This window comes from Leptonychotes weddellii, unplaced genomic scaffold, assembly GCF_054177405.1.
Source record: "Leptonychotes weddellii isolate Sample4059 unplaced genomic scaffold, ASM5417740v2 HiC_scaffold_1101, whole genome shotgun sequence".
Taxonomy (NCBI): Eukaryota; Metazoa; Chordata; class Mammalia; order Carnivora; family Phocidae; genus Leptonychotes; species Leptonychotes weddellii.
This window is the reverse complement of record NW_027687445.1, coordinates 1-14628: the sequence shown is the minus strand read 5'-3', so window position 1 is coordinate 14628 and position 14628 is coordinate 1. Positions and strand designations below refer to the sequence as shown.

At 35.0% G+C, this 14628-nt stretch overlaps 1 long non-coding RNA gene across 1 annotated transcript; it reads left to right on the top strand.

The window, feature by feature from the left end:
• Positions 1–9: 9 nt before the first annotated feature.
• On the top strand, positions 10–14564 carry LOC145718123 (uncharacterized). The gene is made up of 2 exons (XR_014141596.1): positions 10–6906; positions 13542–14564. It is a non-coding gene; the product is annotated as an uncharacterized LOC145718123 (long non-coding RNA).
• Positions 14565–14628: the final 64 nt, after the last annotated feature.

The following is a 14628-nucleotide window of genomic DNA, read 5'->3' as shown; positions in this document are numbered from 1 at the left end:
CTGTCATCCAGGCTTTGTTGTTCTATGTGTAGAGCACAGGCAGAGTGGACTGAGCGTAATTTTTAAGGGCCCTAGGATTTTCAGAATGGTCGGTGAGCATTGGCTTCATCTTCAGGTCACCAAGCTGTGTTAGCCCCTAACAAGACAGCCTGTCCTTTGAATCCAGGCATTGACTTCTCATCTATGGCTGTGAATGTCCTAGATGTCATCATCTTCCAGTATAAGGTTATTTAATCTACATTGAAAATCTGTGGTTTAGTGTACCCACTTTCTTTTTTTTTTTTTTTTTTTTTTTAGATTTTATTTATTTATTTGAGAGAGAGAGAATGAGAGACAGAGAGCATGAGAGGGAGAAGCAGACTCCCTGCTGAGTAGGGAGCCCGATGTGGGACTCGATCCTGGGACTCCAGGATCATGACCTGAGCCGAAGGCAGTCGCTTAACCAACTGAGCCACCCAGTTGCCCAGTGTACCCACTTTCATTAATTATCTAAGCTAGATCTTCTGGGTAACTCGATGGCAGCTTCTGGATCTCTGCTAGCTTCAAACTTTTTTCTGCAGCTTCCTCACCTTTTTCCACTTTTATACAATTAAATAGCAATAGGGCCTCGGTCTGGATTAGGTCTTGGCTTAAGGGAGTATTGTGGCTCCTTTGATCTTCTATGCAGACTACTTAAAAGTCCTCCATTTCAGCAACAAGGTTGTTTTGTTTTCTTATGCATGTGTTCACTGGAGTGGCACTTTCAGTTTCCCTGAAGAACTTTTCCTTTGCATTCACAACTTGGCTAACTGTTTGGTGCAAGAGGCCTAGCTTTTGGCCTTTTTCGGCTTTTGACATGCCTTCCTTACTAAGCTTAATCATTTCTAGCTTTTGATTTAAAGTGAGAGACATGTAGCTGTTCACTTGAACACTCAGAGACCATTCTAGGACTAGGCATGGGCCTAATTTCAATAGTGTTGTGTCTTAGGGAGTAGGGAGGCCCAAGGAGAAGGAGACAGATGAGAGGGAGAGAGATGCTCCTGTTGATGGAGCAGTTAGAACACACATAGTATTTATTGATAATGTTTGGTCTTATATGGGTGTGGTTTGTGGCGTCTCAAAACAATTGTAGTAGTAACAACATCAAACACATCACCGTTACAGATATAATAATAATAATAATGAAATATTGTGATAGTTACCTACTAAAATGTGACAGACACAAAGTGAGCAAATGCATTTGGAAAAAATGGGGCAATAGACTTGCTTGATGCAGAGTTGACCCAAACCTTCAATTTGTAAAAACAAAACAAAACAAAACAAAAAAAACCCCACTGTATCTGAAGTGCACAGTAAGGCAAAGCTGAATAAAATGAAGTAGGCCTGTACTCCTAAAAGATGGGGCATATTGGGGCGCCTGGGTGGCTCAGTCGTTAAGTGTCTGGCCTTCGGCTCAGGTCATGATCCCAGGGTCCTGGGATCGAGCCCTGCATCAGGCTCCCCATTCAGCAGGAAGCCTGCTTCTCCCTCTTCCACTCCCCCTGCTTGTGTTTCCTCTTACGCTGTCTCTCTCTCTGTCAGATAAATAAATAAAATCTTAAAAAAAAAGATGGGGCATATTGAAAGTACACAGGCAGACTGAAGGTGCTCCTAAATGGCCAAAGTTGGAACAGTTTCAACAACAAAATAAAAAATTGTAGTATTAGATTTTAAACTGTAGAATAAAGTACATATCCATGAGTCCATACCGATAGAAGTAAATAATTGAATGAATAAATAAATGGAAGAGAATGGACAACTTTTCCTTATAGTAGAATTCCAGTTAATCAGTATGGAAGGAATGAGAGAAGATCACCAGTGGGTCAAACACTATAGTAATAATTGTCACAGACAAGATTTACTGACAGATGTTCAAGTTTTTGCCGAAACTTTAGAAACAATTTGCATAGTCATTTGTATTAGGTACAAATGGAAAAACAGTAAATTTAAAGTGGAGAAGCAACAGACACCACCATTACCAAGTATTAAGGTTCGTATCATCTGTAATAAGACATTGATATCAGGAACTGTTTGATATGATGCAGTCAGAGGGATACATTGTCATTTCTGTGGGGTTTTTTGGCAAAAAATTTATAACCTCAGGCTAGCCCATAAGGAAATATAACATGAACCTAGATTGAAAGACATTGTACAGAATAATCAGTTGTCTTTTAAAAAGTGTCAAGCTCACTCTGAGGCTAATGGGGAGGAAGGTGTGCTGAGTGCCCAGGCTGGAGACCATTGGCCTGGCTCTGCGCACATGGTAGACCTCTCCTGCCAGGCTGGTAGGTCGTGGTGGCAAGTGTTAGACACGACTATGGCAGGTCAGTGGGCTTTTGCTTCCGCTGGGCATGGTACCCCCGAGAACCTGCTGCCCCACAGGTCCAGTGCAAGTTCTGGTAGTCAGTGATAGAGCAGGGCTCCCATGCCCCAAGTATCCCTGGCAGCACCATGCCTGCATTCCTGGAATGCCCCAAGCTTTCCAGTGCCATGGCCTGGGTATTGCACTGGCACATCATGATGGAGCTAGGAATGTGGTCTGCTGGAGGAAGGAGAGGTGTACAAGATGATGGAACAAAAGATGAAGGAAGAGCAGGAGAGAAGAAAAAGGAGTTGGAAGAGAGAATGTCACTAGAGGAGACCCCCCTCAGGAACACATCCTGAAATTGCAGGCGAAGCTTTTGGCCCTACAGGAAGAGAAGCCAGTACCTTTTCTTGCAGCTCAAGAAAAGTTTTACATGAGGCTGTGCCCGGCCACTTTTAGCCCACCCACCCAGACAGAGGTCCTCCAGCCTCGTGGTGCCTTGTACTTACAAAAGCAGATGGAACATGGTAACCAACAGACTGGACTTCCTCCCTGTGCCCCATGAATCCAGCTTCTGAACTCCTTGCCTCCCTGCTACTCCTGCAGATGCACCCAGCAGGAAAGTCAGGCTTTGCCTTTCCTGCTGCAGCTGCAGATATAATCAACAGAAAAGTCTGACTTTGCAGCTACCAGCTAACCAGGCCCTTGGCTCTCAGCATAGCCAAAACCTGCAGTTCTACCACAAATCACATTTTATTTTCAACCTCACCTCCACCCCCTGCTGTGGGTGAGGATCCCGGTCTGCCCCAGGCCCAGGTCAGTGAAACTTGTCTGCCGCTGGAAAAGAAAAAATGTCAAGTTCATGAAAGACCAAGAAAGACTGAATGTGTTTAGGAACTTACACCAATAATTGTCAAAAATATCCTGTACTTTCAAGACAAAGCAAATAAAACTACAGCAGTTAAACTGAGGAAATACAGCTGACTGTGGCTCCTGCCATACATAAGACAGCTTTAACTGTTAACAAGCCGGATAGTTTGGACTCTTGCTTTTTTGTTTCACCTTAGAAGATCGACAAAACTGGTTTAAGAAAGTATATTTAGAGAGAAAAAACTTATTTGGAGTATACAAATTTACAGTTTTCCTTTCAGTGCTACAAATTATTAGGTTTCTCACGGGTCAATTAATTTTTCAGAGGCTGTCTCAGTGAAGAAAGAAGACTAAGACAAGGCGTGATGAGTTGGTTCAAGTTGTGACTTGACCACTTAGTAGTTCATTTATTTCTTCATAATTTTACCACCCTTCTCACTCATCTATCCATCTATCCATTCTTTTCCTTTTTTATGTCATTCGACATAAAGATCTTACGTACTGAGCCCTGCAGTAAGTGTGGAGAGTGTAATGCTAAATAGGAACAAAGAGTAGGAGGACATTTTTATCCATTAGTTATATCATGGCTTAGTTTCTAGATCTTGTCCATTTTTCAAAATCCTACAAAAATACTTGAGACCTGAAAATAATAAATGGGTTCAAATTAAGTTGTAAAATTGAGGTTTTATCAATTTCCAATTAATTATAACATGACGGATGTTAAAATCTGTCACTTTTTTAGTTCCATTTGTAAATATTACCTAGGAAGTTATCTGTCCTTCACCTGCAGAGACATTAAATATACATATAGATGCTCATTAAAGTATCTTGTGAAATAGAAAAAATTAAAAGTGTACATATATATAATAGGGGATAGTTCTGAATATTGTCTGTAAGTTCAGATTATGGAATTGTCAGTGTGGTATCAACTTATTTCAGAACAAAGTAGAAATTCTTGAATTTTTGGACAAAGGAATGGAAGGAAGAAAAATAACTGTTTGAAGTGATTTTACCTTTTTACTCCTGATTTGTAAATCTATTCTCACATTTTATCAGAAAAAAGTTGCTTTAACAATGGGAGAAGTACATTTCAAATTTTGTTTAAAATACTTGATTTGGTTTTTGTTTTAAAATGTTATGGCAATACATGTATAAAACAAAACTCAATGATACATTATATATGTAAAGTAAAAAAGTTAATGGTCCTGTTTCCCCGATTATTCCCAGTGTGACATAAACTTTTTCTACCCCCCTCTGTGCTCATATAAATTATTTTTAAAATCAGTAATAGGAATGCTGTTTTTTTACTTGCTTTTTTCCTGACAGCTGATATTCTTTTGTGTCAGTAAATGCAAATGTGCCTTCGTAACAGTTGTTTTGTGTTCCTTGGCATCGATGAGCCATACTTGTTTCTCATTTGTAATTGATTTTCAACCTTTTGCCTTTAATTAATGCCACAGTGTGTATATCTCTGTGTACATATATCCTTGCACATTTGTATAGATATTTCTTTTTAGTTTATTGGAAATGGACTTGCCCATTTAAATTTCTATTACATGTCATAAGTTATTCGTGAACAAGGTCCTTATTGCAATTCTGAAGACCAAAAAACTTTGAAAACCAAAAGCTTTTTCATGGATCATTTAGTGGCAGGATCTGATATGAGCCTTTTTTTTTTTTTTTTAAAGATTTTATTTATTTATTTGAGAGAGAGAGAATGAGAGAAAGCACATGAGAGGGGGGAGGGTCAGAGGGAGAAGCAGACTCCCCGCTGAGCAGGGAGCCTGATGCGGGACTCGATCCCGGGACTCCAGGATCATGACCTGAGCTGAAGGCAGTCGCTTAACCAACTGAGCCACCCAGGCGCCCTGATATGAGCCTATTTGATGACAAAACCTGACCTGCATTTATGTTGGGGTCATGTCAGACCTTTATTATTTTCACAAAAGTGAATCTTCATCTTACTGCAGAAATACCAGTGTGGTTGATTACTGGGTCCTGTCCCAGATCCTATTAGTGGTATAATAATAGTATATGGACCCTTTTTGAAATCAGGAAAAATCAGTTTCAAAACATACGTAGTATTGGAGTTTTTGAATAGGGGATTTTTAACTGTACCTATGTACATTTTCACATGTGTGAATATGAAAATATTTTCTTTACCATAAAATTTATGAGTGTTAATGTCCAAGAAGTGGATTAACCACTTTATTTGAATATTCAATTTACCTGAATAGAAATGTATATTGGGGACTCAGACAAAAATCTCAAAATAGTCTAGATTTTGCTTAAAATCCCTTAGGAACATTGTTACTTTGTGGTCTGACCCAAACTCCTCTAACAGCTAGGTTTTCTGCTGTCTGTGGGAAATACCACCATTTTTTTAGTTCATGGACTTGTGTTTAGGAGAGGCATGATACAGGAAACAACAGAGTATCTTGAAATTCAAGTATTACACTTGACGTAGGAAGGTACTTAAAAGAGCAACAGAAAATGAGACTTAATGGGAGCGCATCAGTATTATATAGTCTTCACTACTGAAATAATTTTTTTTTTTAAGATTTTATTTATTTGACAGAGAGAGTGAGAGCAGGAACACAAGCAGGGGGAGTGGGAGAGGGAGAAGCAGGCTTCCCGCAGAGCAGGGAGCCCGATGCGGGGCTCGATCCCAGGACCCTGGGACCGTGACCCGATCTGTAGGCAGACACTTCACGACTGAGCCACCCAAGCACCCCTGAAGTAATGTTTTTTGTTTTTGAGTAGAGGGCATATATACTTGAATATGCATTGACATACATGCCAATATAATGTGAGTGTATTCAATAATATTTTGTAGGGTTTTTTTCTCTTAATCATAAGTAATTACTGACTTCTTTGTAATTCTGAACACATACATAGTTCAATATTTTTTCCTCCCACATACCTCTAGGGCTGAGGTTGGCATACTTTTTCTGGGAAAGAGCTAAATAGTAAACATTTTAGGATTTGCAGGTCATATGGTCTTTGTCTCAACTACTCAGCACTGCTCTGGCCCAAGGTAGCTATAGACATTAAATAGATGATTGTCTTATAAAACTTAATTTACAGAAACAGATGGTAGGCTGACACCTGTTCCAGAGGTTTTCCTCAGTGGGTTGATAAAATGGGGGAGAGAGGGTTTGTTAAGGGTTCCTTTGACACTGTATAGATTTTTCTTGACTGGGCAGTGTTGTTCTTTGTAGTGGCTTATATCAGGATTGGTTCTTAGTGCCTTTAAGAACTCTATTATGCCAGTGATAGATCCCAGGCTTTTCTCTTTATATAGTAATTTAATACATGTTTGAGCTTTTACACTCTTGATTTTTTGACTGTAAGCATATTAACTCTTAGTTACATGTTATTACTCTATTTTTTAATTTATCCTAGTTACTTTATTTCTTTGGGTTATTTGATTTATTAAAGGCTTAGAGCAAACTAGAAGAAGGAAAGTAAATCTAGTCAGTCAGTCATCATTAGCAGATTTTGTATAAAGTAACTTGTGTAAATGATTTTGTTTTACCTGGAATAAAATACCTGATCATGGCTTACATGTCAACCAGGCTGAAATTTTTATTTAAAAATCTTTCAGACATGAGGAAGAGCATCGACGCCGTGAGGAAGAAATGATCCGACACAGAGAACAGGAGGAACTGAGGCGACAACAAGAGGGCTTTAAGCCAAACTATATGGAAAATGTAAGTAAAATACTAGTTAACTAAAATTATTTTATATTGTCAGGTGGACAATGCATATTTAGAATTCTTTGGATATTGGTTTATATAATATATTTTTTAATCTTTCTGAATTTGTTGTGTTTATGTTAAACTAATGATTTTCTTAACTTCTTACAGGTAATAACTTAAAAGTAGTTTCTGAAGATACTATTAATGTTTTATGAAAAGGATGTTAAAATTTTCTCCATTTTTATCTTTTTTTAAATATATGGTTCTAAATTAGAACTCTTGATAAATCTGTCATCTCTACTTGATTGATTTTCAACATTTATTGATATTAAAAATTCTTTAGGGTCATTTGGCTGGCTCAGTTAGAAGAGCATGCAGCTCTTGATCTGGGGGTCGGGAGTTCAAGCCCCACGTTGGGTGTGGAGATGATTTAAATAAACAAACTTAAAAAAAAATGAAATAAAATAAATAAAAATTCTTTATATTGGAAGATTTTAGATATATACAAATGTAGACCAGTATGTGCTCATTACCCAGTCATGACCGTTATCAACACACAGCTGATCTTTTTGTCTTTAAGTATAGCCACTTTCCCGAATTATTTTTATTAAATCCCTGGCTTTATATGATTTCATTAATAAGTATTTCAGTATGTATCCCTAGAAGATAAGGACTCTTTTTAAAACTATCTTTGTCATATCTTAAAAATTGTCACTTCTTTAGTATTAACTAGTAAAAGCCCACATTTGCTCAGGTTTTATAAAGCTTTTTATTTTCTTTACAATTGGTTCAAATTGGCTGATAAATCCAGTGTTTTTAGTCTGTAGGTTTTCTCTTCACCTTTTAAATTTTTTCCTTAATTTTTTAAGAAAACAGACCCTTGTTTCTCACATCCTGGATCTTGTTGAATTTATCCATGCAGTGATGCTTAGCAAGTTTCTCTATCCCTGAATTTCTCATAAACTGGAGTTAGTTCTAAAGATTTGGTCTGACTCAGGTTTTTGATTTGGGCAGGCAAAATGGTAGGGCAAACAAGGATACTTCAAATATGTTAAAATCCCCAAGTTCTTAATGTGAACTAACAAAGAGTCTTATTATTCACCTTAGATGAATGCTATTTTAATAGTCATTATTCTGAAAAATATTTAGTGGTGTTTTTTTCCCTAGCTATTCAAAAGCCATGATTCTTTAATAAGTTTCTGAGGCTAACAGTATTAATTCAAGTCAGTGACTCTTTTGCTGACCTTCTCTGTCCCATTCTTCTGTCCCAAGAAAAATTTTAAATTTTCTTTCTAAAAAAGAATACACACAATAAAATACATCCTAACTTGTGTAATAACAACAAGAAATTTTTATCTTAGCCTGCATCAAGTAAATATCCTTTGACTAAAAATTATGTGGCATTTAAATTCAATTAGAGAAGTTTCTTACTTTTATAAGTTATACTAAAGGTTTAATTTGATTTTTAAATTCCATTACCACATGAGTTTTCAAGCATTGCAAATTTTCTTCTAATTTCTAGCATTTTTAGTATCATTTTGCAATTCTCTTTTTCCTCCTTGGATACATAGTGTTTGCTTATGACATATTTTAAATGTGGTCTTAGGGCTTTTGGTTGTTATATGTGAACATAAATCTGTTGGATTTAACAATGTGAGGATGTTTTATGATGTTATGAAAGTATGTGTAATTAAAATTTTTTTGGCCCATATTTTGGAAACTAGTGACTAAGTTTTTAATTTTAAATATAATCAAGATGTAAACCACATATGATACATTTTCTTAGGGAAACTTTATTTCATTCCATTGAGGATTAGGAAATTCTTCCTTGTTCTTATATGTACCTGAACATTTCTTTTCCTAAAGTGCTTGCTTATAGTCAAAGTTGGTGGAATTAGCTTTCTTAATATTTTTTTGGCACAAACTTCACATTCTTGGGGCACATGTGTAGCTATTTGTAATGTCATGCATAAATCATTTAGGGGACTAGAAGGAAATGATTAAGTAAAATGTATTCTGCTGTTACATTTAAGTGGCTGTATCATAAGTTTGTCTGCGGACTCTATTCTTTGAAATTATTTCACAATTTTTTAAAACTCATACCAGTGTTTTTTACATTTGTTCAGTGGCATTTAATATAATTAATGAAGGACAGATTTTAATTTTACTTTTCTTTTCAAAAATTATTTGGAAATGTTGCTACAATTTAAAATTGAAATACTGCAAATTCTTATTTTAACATTTGTATGTTTAAAATTAATTTCATGGTGTCTAAAATTTTATAAATTACCGATGAACTTTGAGAATAAATGAATTACATATTTAAAATATTCATGGTGGGTTTATTGAAGCATTTCAAAAATAGATCATTTATTGTTTCACCGGATTATACTCTTAGAAAATGTAGATGGTATATTTTAATATTAAGATATCTTTTTTTTTCAAGTAAAGTATATGTTGCATATTTGAAGCATCATAAGATTAATTTCACTAGAGCAGAAGTCAGCAAACTAGCCTGGGACCAGTTCGCAGTTTCATACCACTCTACCACAGAGCTAAGAATGGTGTTTACATTTTAGAGAATTAATGGATAAGGAAAATAAAAGAATATTAGAGTATCTGTGACTTACAAAATCTAAGCTACTTACTCTTTGACCCTGTACAGAAAAAGTTTGCTGAACCCTAGGCTGGAGAGTTGGTGCTGGGTTTTTTTGTTTGTTTTTTGTTTTTGTTTCTTGTTAGGCCACAAAGTTACTATAGTCTTAATTTTCTGAAGAGGAACCATATGTAAAATAGTATGTAACAATGCAATTAAATATTTAGGGGAAATATAGTCTTTGCCAGATTTTTAGATTTTTTGGTATTAGAAATTACGGATGGACAAAAGTTTTTCATCATTTTGGTATCAATTTTATTTGGTTCCTAGCTTCATAGTGCTTGTTAATACAAGCTAATCAAGTACTAAAGAAATATTAAAAGCTCTTTATAGGTCTTGATTATTTTGTGTTAATAGAAGAAACATTGAGGTAATTGTTGTATTAGTTATTCTTCATTTATTTTGAAAACTGTCTTTGGAAAAAATTGTTAAATTTAATGTTTGTTTTTGTTTTTAAAAGCTTTGAAATTAGGCCCTCTTATGTGCTTTCTCTTTTTTCACTGTTCAGTTTAAAGGGAGGAATCAAATGGTAAGTGTTCAGCTTGCCCAAGTAGTAAGAGTAATTAGTATAAAGCAGTTTACTTGGTTTAAGATGCTACCTCTCATTTCTTTCTAATATTCCTATTAGAAATATTCCAACACTAATAGTATGGACTTTGAAGTATAAAGTAAAAATTGATTTCCATATTTTGTGTCTTGAAAAATAATTTTTTTAAATGTAATAAAATATGAGGGAAAACACATCATGTCTGGTCATGTTTTTCTTTGTTAGCCTTCAACTTTATCATAATTTTATGACATGAACATATTTTTAAGGGTTTCAAGGATATGTCAGCACTTCAACTAGAAGTTGTCATTTTTATTTCATACCTTATTTCTTCTTAGAAGTCAGGTTCTTTGATAATAGCTCTGGTAATTATAAATTAAACATGTTAATTTTCAGTCCTATAGCATAAGGTATTTTTGACAACCATAACAATATATATATTTTTATGCTGTGTCTTAAATACATTTAGGTTTATCTTTACCTTTATCGTAGTATAGAGTGTAATATTGAACCATTTTCATGATAGTACTTACTAGGTTGAAGTTTTCTACTTACCACAGTTTTATAGCTTTTGGACACATCACAATAAGTTACAGTGTTAGTGTAAAAATTTATGAGATTGTCTCTTATGATTGTCTTGTGATTGTTTTTATATTAGATTGCTCCACTTAACTATATTAAACATTTTAGTACTGCAGTATACCAGTCTTTATCTGTGGATTCAGTTTGCATTGGCGTAAAGTGGAGATTTTAATTAGAATATTTCTTTAATGCAGTTTCTTAGAGTAAATTTTGCTTTCTTGGGAAACATAAGATTATAAAAACATCTTAAATGTCATTCTAGCTTTAGTAATTATAAAATACTTGTTTAGGTAAATTGGGGCAATGTTTATATGGGATGCTATTTTGTTTTAAAACTTCAAGAGTTTCTTTTGTTTTTTTAGAAGTTTGTTTCTGTTGTAAATATTAATATTTGTGGTTTTTTAGTGAATAAAAGAATAGCCCTTTAGATCTGTTTCGAAATATGTACTTGAATTGATACTGAAGAATTTTTATTTTTGTTTGAGTAGGTGGGAATAGCCCTGGATATTTAAATACATGTGTATAATAAACCTGAAAATAAATGTATGTTGTATGCTAAGGCAATAATTTGATTGAGTTATGTTTCTTTGTCAGAGTAGTTCCATTGTGGCTACCCAGTATATTAATATAGTGAGGCCAAGAGCATTAAGGAGATGTAGCCAGAGGCTAAGGGTGTAATGCCTCTTCCATGGTAGTGTTTTTCAAATAGTGCATAATAAACACTCAGGGAGCTTTTTAAAAATGTGGGTTTTTCCCTTAGGTCTCCAACCTACAAATTGATTTGTTTCACGACTATAGTAGAATCTGATGCATTCTCCATTGATCACATTTTTGGCTAAATTTAGTAGTTTTCAACCTTTGCAGCACATCTTTGCAACTTAAAAAAGAAAAATGTCTGAGTTGGAGCCATGGGATCTGCATTTTAAGAAGCTCTTCAGTCTGCTTATTTTAATTAGCAAAAATAGAAGACCATTGGCCATATGTTGAAATGAGACATAGTTGAAATATTGAAATAAGGATAGTAGTAAGTAGTTGAATTTTTTATGGAACCTGGGAGTTTGAAGGGAGGGCTCAAAGTCAGTCAACATGGAGGATAGGATTCATACGCTTAACAATGGAAGTAGCACAACATTCTATTCAGTGCTCTGGAATTTTGGTGTGACAACTTTTAGTTGAGCTTTCAGCCTATATGTGGAGGAGGTATTGTCTCAAATGATGGATTAACTTTTTGTTTAAGTATTTCATCTAGACCGGGGGTTGACAGACTAGGGTAAGCCAGGCTAAATCTGAACACTGCCTGTTTTTGGAACAGTTTTATTGGAACACAGTTGTGTTTATGTTTTGATTATGGCTGCTTTGTCCAAAAGTGGTAGATTGACTAGTCATGACACAACTGTATGAGACGATATCAAGACTCTCTGGCCTGCTAAGCCTGAAATACATACTATCTTGGCCCTTTACCAAAAAAGTTTGCCCACCCCTGGTCTAGGTTCAGTCTGAGAGTTGGGAGTAATCTATAAAAAGTGACTCATGTTAACCAAACTCAAAGAGTTTGTGACTAAAATGCAAGTTTATTAATTAATATGTTTTTTTCCAGTGTTTTTAGAAGGCTCATTGAACAGAGCACCTCATATCCTAGAATCAAGGTCCCTGAAGAATCCAAAGTAGTGTCCTGAAGGTTTATTGGTAGTCATGGTTATAAATCAGAGCAAAAGTTATTGGAAGAACTGATAAAGCATCACTGCCCCATAGCTGATTATCTTAGAGTTTACAAATGTTTTCTTAGTAGAGACATAAAGCATTGTTCTTTCAGATGTTACCCTTTGCTGATCAGTGTTGCCAAATTTGGCCTGTTTAATCAGCCATTTCTTTATGTTAGTCTCTTTTCCTGCTTCTCAAGTGGGCATTGTTTCTTTTCTCTGACTTAATTATAACACAGCTTTCCCTGATGTGCCATGTACAAAACTCAAAACAGAAAGTCTAGCCAATAATAAAATTTCATGAATAGGTGCTGGCAGAGAGAACTGACCCTAATCATTAATTACTAATGAGTAGGTACAAATACATTTTCTGAAATGATTTTTGAATTTTTGAGAGAAGTTGCCATTTTGTGGTTTCCACCTAGCCAATCCTCCTCTTTCTATAAATTAGTTAGCTCTAGCAAGTGATTTGATTGTATTGCAGAAGAAGATTGGTTTTTGGAAGTCTAAACACCTGAAGTATTCAAACAAAAAGGACATTTCACAAGGAATTTTTATAGCATCTTCATTATTCTGTGGAAATAACTAAAGAATTATTTGCTGTAGGGTTTGGTGTCAGATTTAGGTTTGACTTGCTGGGCAGCTTAGTGTACCTCTTGCTGTTAGTGGCAGCCCAGTTCCAGTGATTTGGACATGATGATAAAGATCAAAATTGATTATATCAGTTATATTCCAGTGGTTTCCCATAGAATGCTCTAGTTGTGACCAGAGTTTTATTAATGTTTTCATTTGTTTATTTACTAAGATAATTTAATGTGTTTCTTACAGTGAGCCAGGAACTTTTCTGAATATTTGGGATGGAATTAGACTTTCGTAGTCAAATGAAAACAAAAATCAATAGATGTTTACATTTGTAATGTTTACATATATTTTGGAAGTGATCTTTAGGGATTTTGACAACTGGGGGTATTTGGATTGAAGATAAGTGTCAATTTTAACCAGCTGTGGAAATCTTTGATCACTTCTCTTTGAAACTTCTCAAAGGATTTTTTAATAGTTTTAGTAATAACTAATCATATGTAGGGGAAAGCTTAATGGTTTTCATTCAAACTGGGACAACTGAATATGGGTATTATTTAAAGTTACTTTTTTTTTTTTACAGGAGGCAGAAAACGGGCTGTCTCAGGCAAAGCAGGATGTATGGTTGTCCCAATCATATGTTATGATTATAAATAATAGTTTTTTCATTCATATTTAAAAGATTTCCAAATGATTCCAAATGGAAATGCTGAGTCTCCCTTAAACTCTATACACACTTTACTAGAAGACATTTTATTGTACTTAATTATTTCTATGTCATATTAGATGACTAGTGTCTTTTTTTTTTTTTTCCGTCTTACCTTCCATTAGCATTTCAGAGAGGCTTATAATCCAAATTTCTGTATCTCTTTTCTTCTCCTGGAGGGGTACTCAGTGCATGCATAACTTTCTCTGACTGTGCACCAAGCTGTATACCACATTGCATTCTAATTACTGTCTGACTTTGTTGCCAACTAATTTAGCTCTTTGAATTTTTTGAGTTTGAGAGTCTTGTATTTGTCATATTGTAGTTACTTAGACACAAATTGGGAGATTTAAATAGTTGTTTGGTGTCCTGTTTTTCAAGTATCAGTGCTGCCCAGTCATATGATTTTCACTGTTCTTTATGGGTCACCATACTTCGGTATTTATTGAATACTAATGTCTGAGATATTAAACATCTGTAGTTTTGAAACATAGGTGGTATTGGTAGATTTTTGTAGACTTCATAATGGACTTACATAATGAAGAGTAAATTTTTAAAAATAGTCAAATAACAATTTTTTGTGTTTGGTTTTCAGCACATCTAACTTTTCAATATTCGGATCCCACTTGAATATCCCCTCTGAGTGTTAGACTTACAGGAAGATTTAGAGGTTTCCATTTAGTAAGAAAATTTGGTCACTGTTTTACTGTTTCAGAACAGAGTGCTGAATACCGTGGAGGATACAGAAGTGAATCAAGCTCAGGGTCAGGTCTTTGAGGATTTTAGAGTATTATAGGTGCAGAGTATCTTTGTGGAATATACAGAGATACAGCTAAAAAGTTTTAAGAGTTTAGAGAAAGATTCTCTGCTAGGGAATATGAAGAGTGCATTGAGTAGCTTTAGCACTGTTGTGGAACTTACTTTGGATGGTTTTTTTTTTTTTTAATTAATTAATTAATTAATT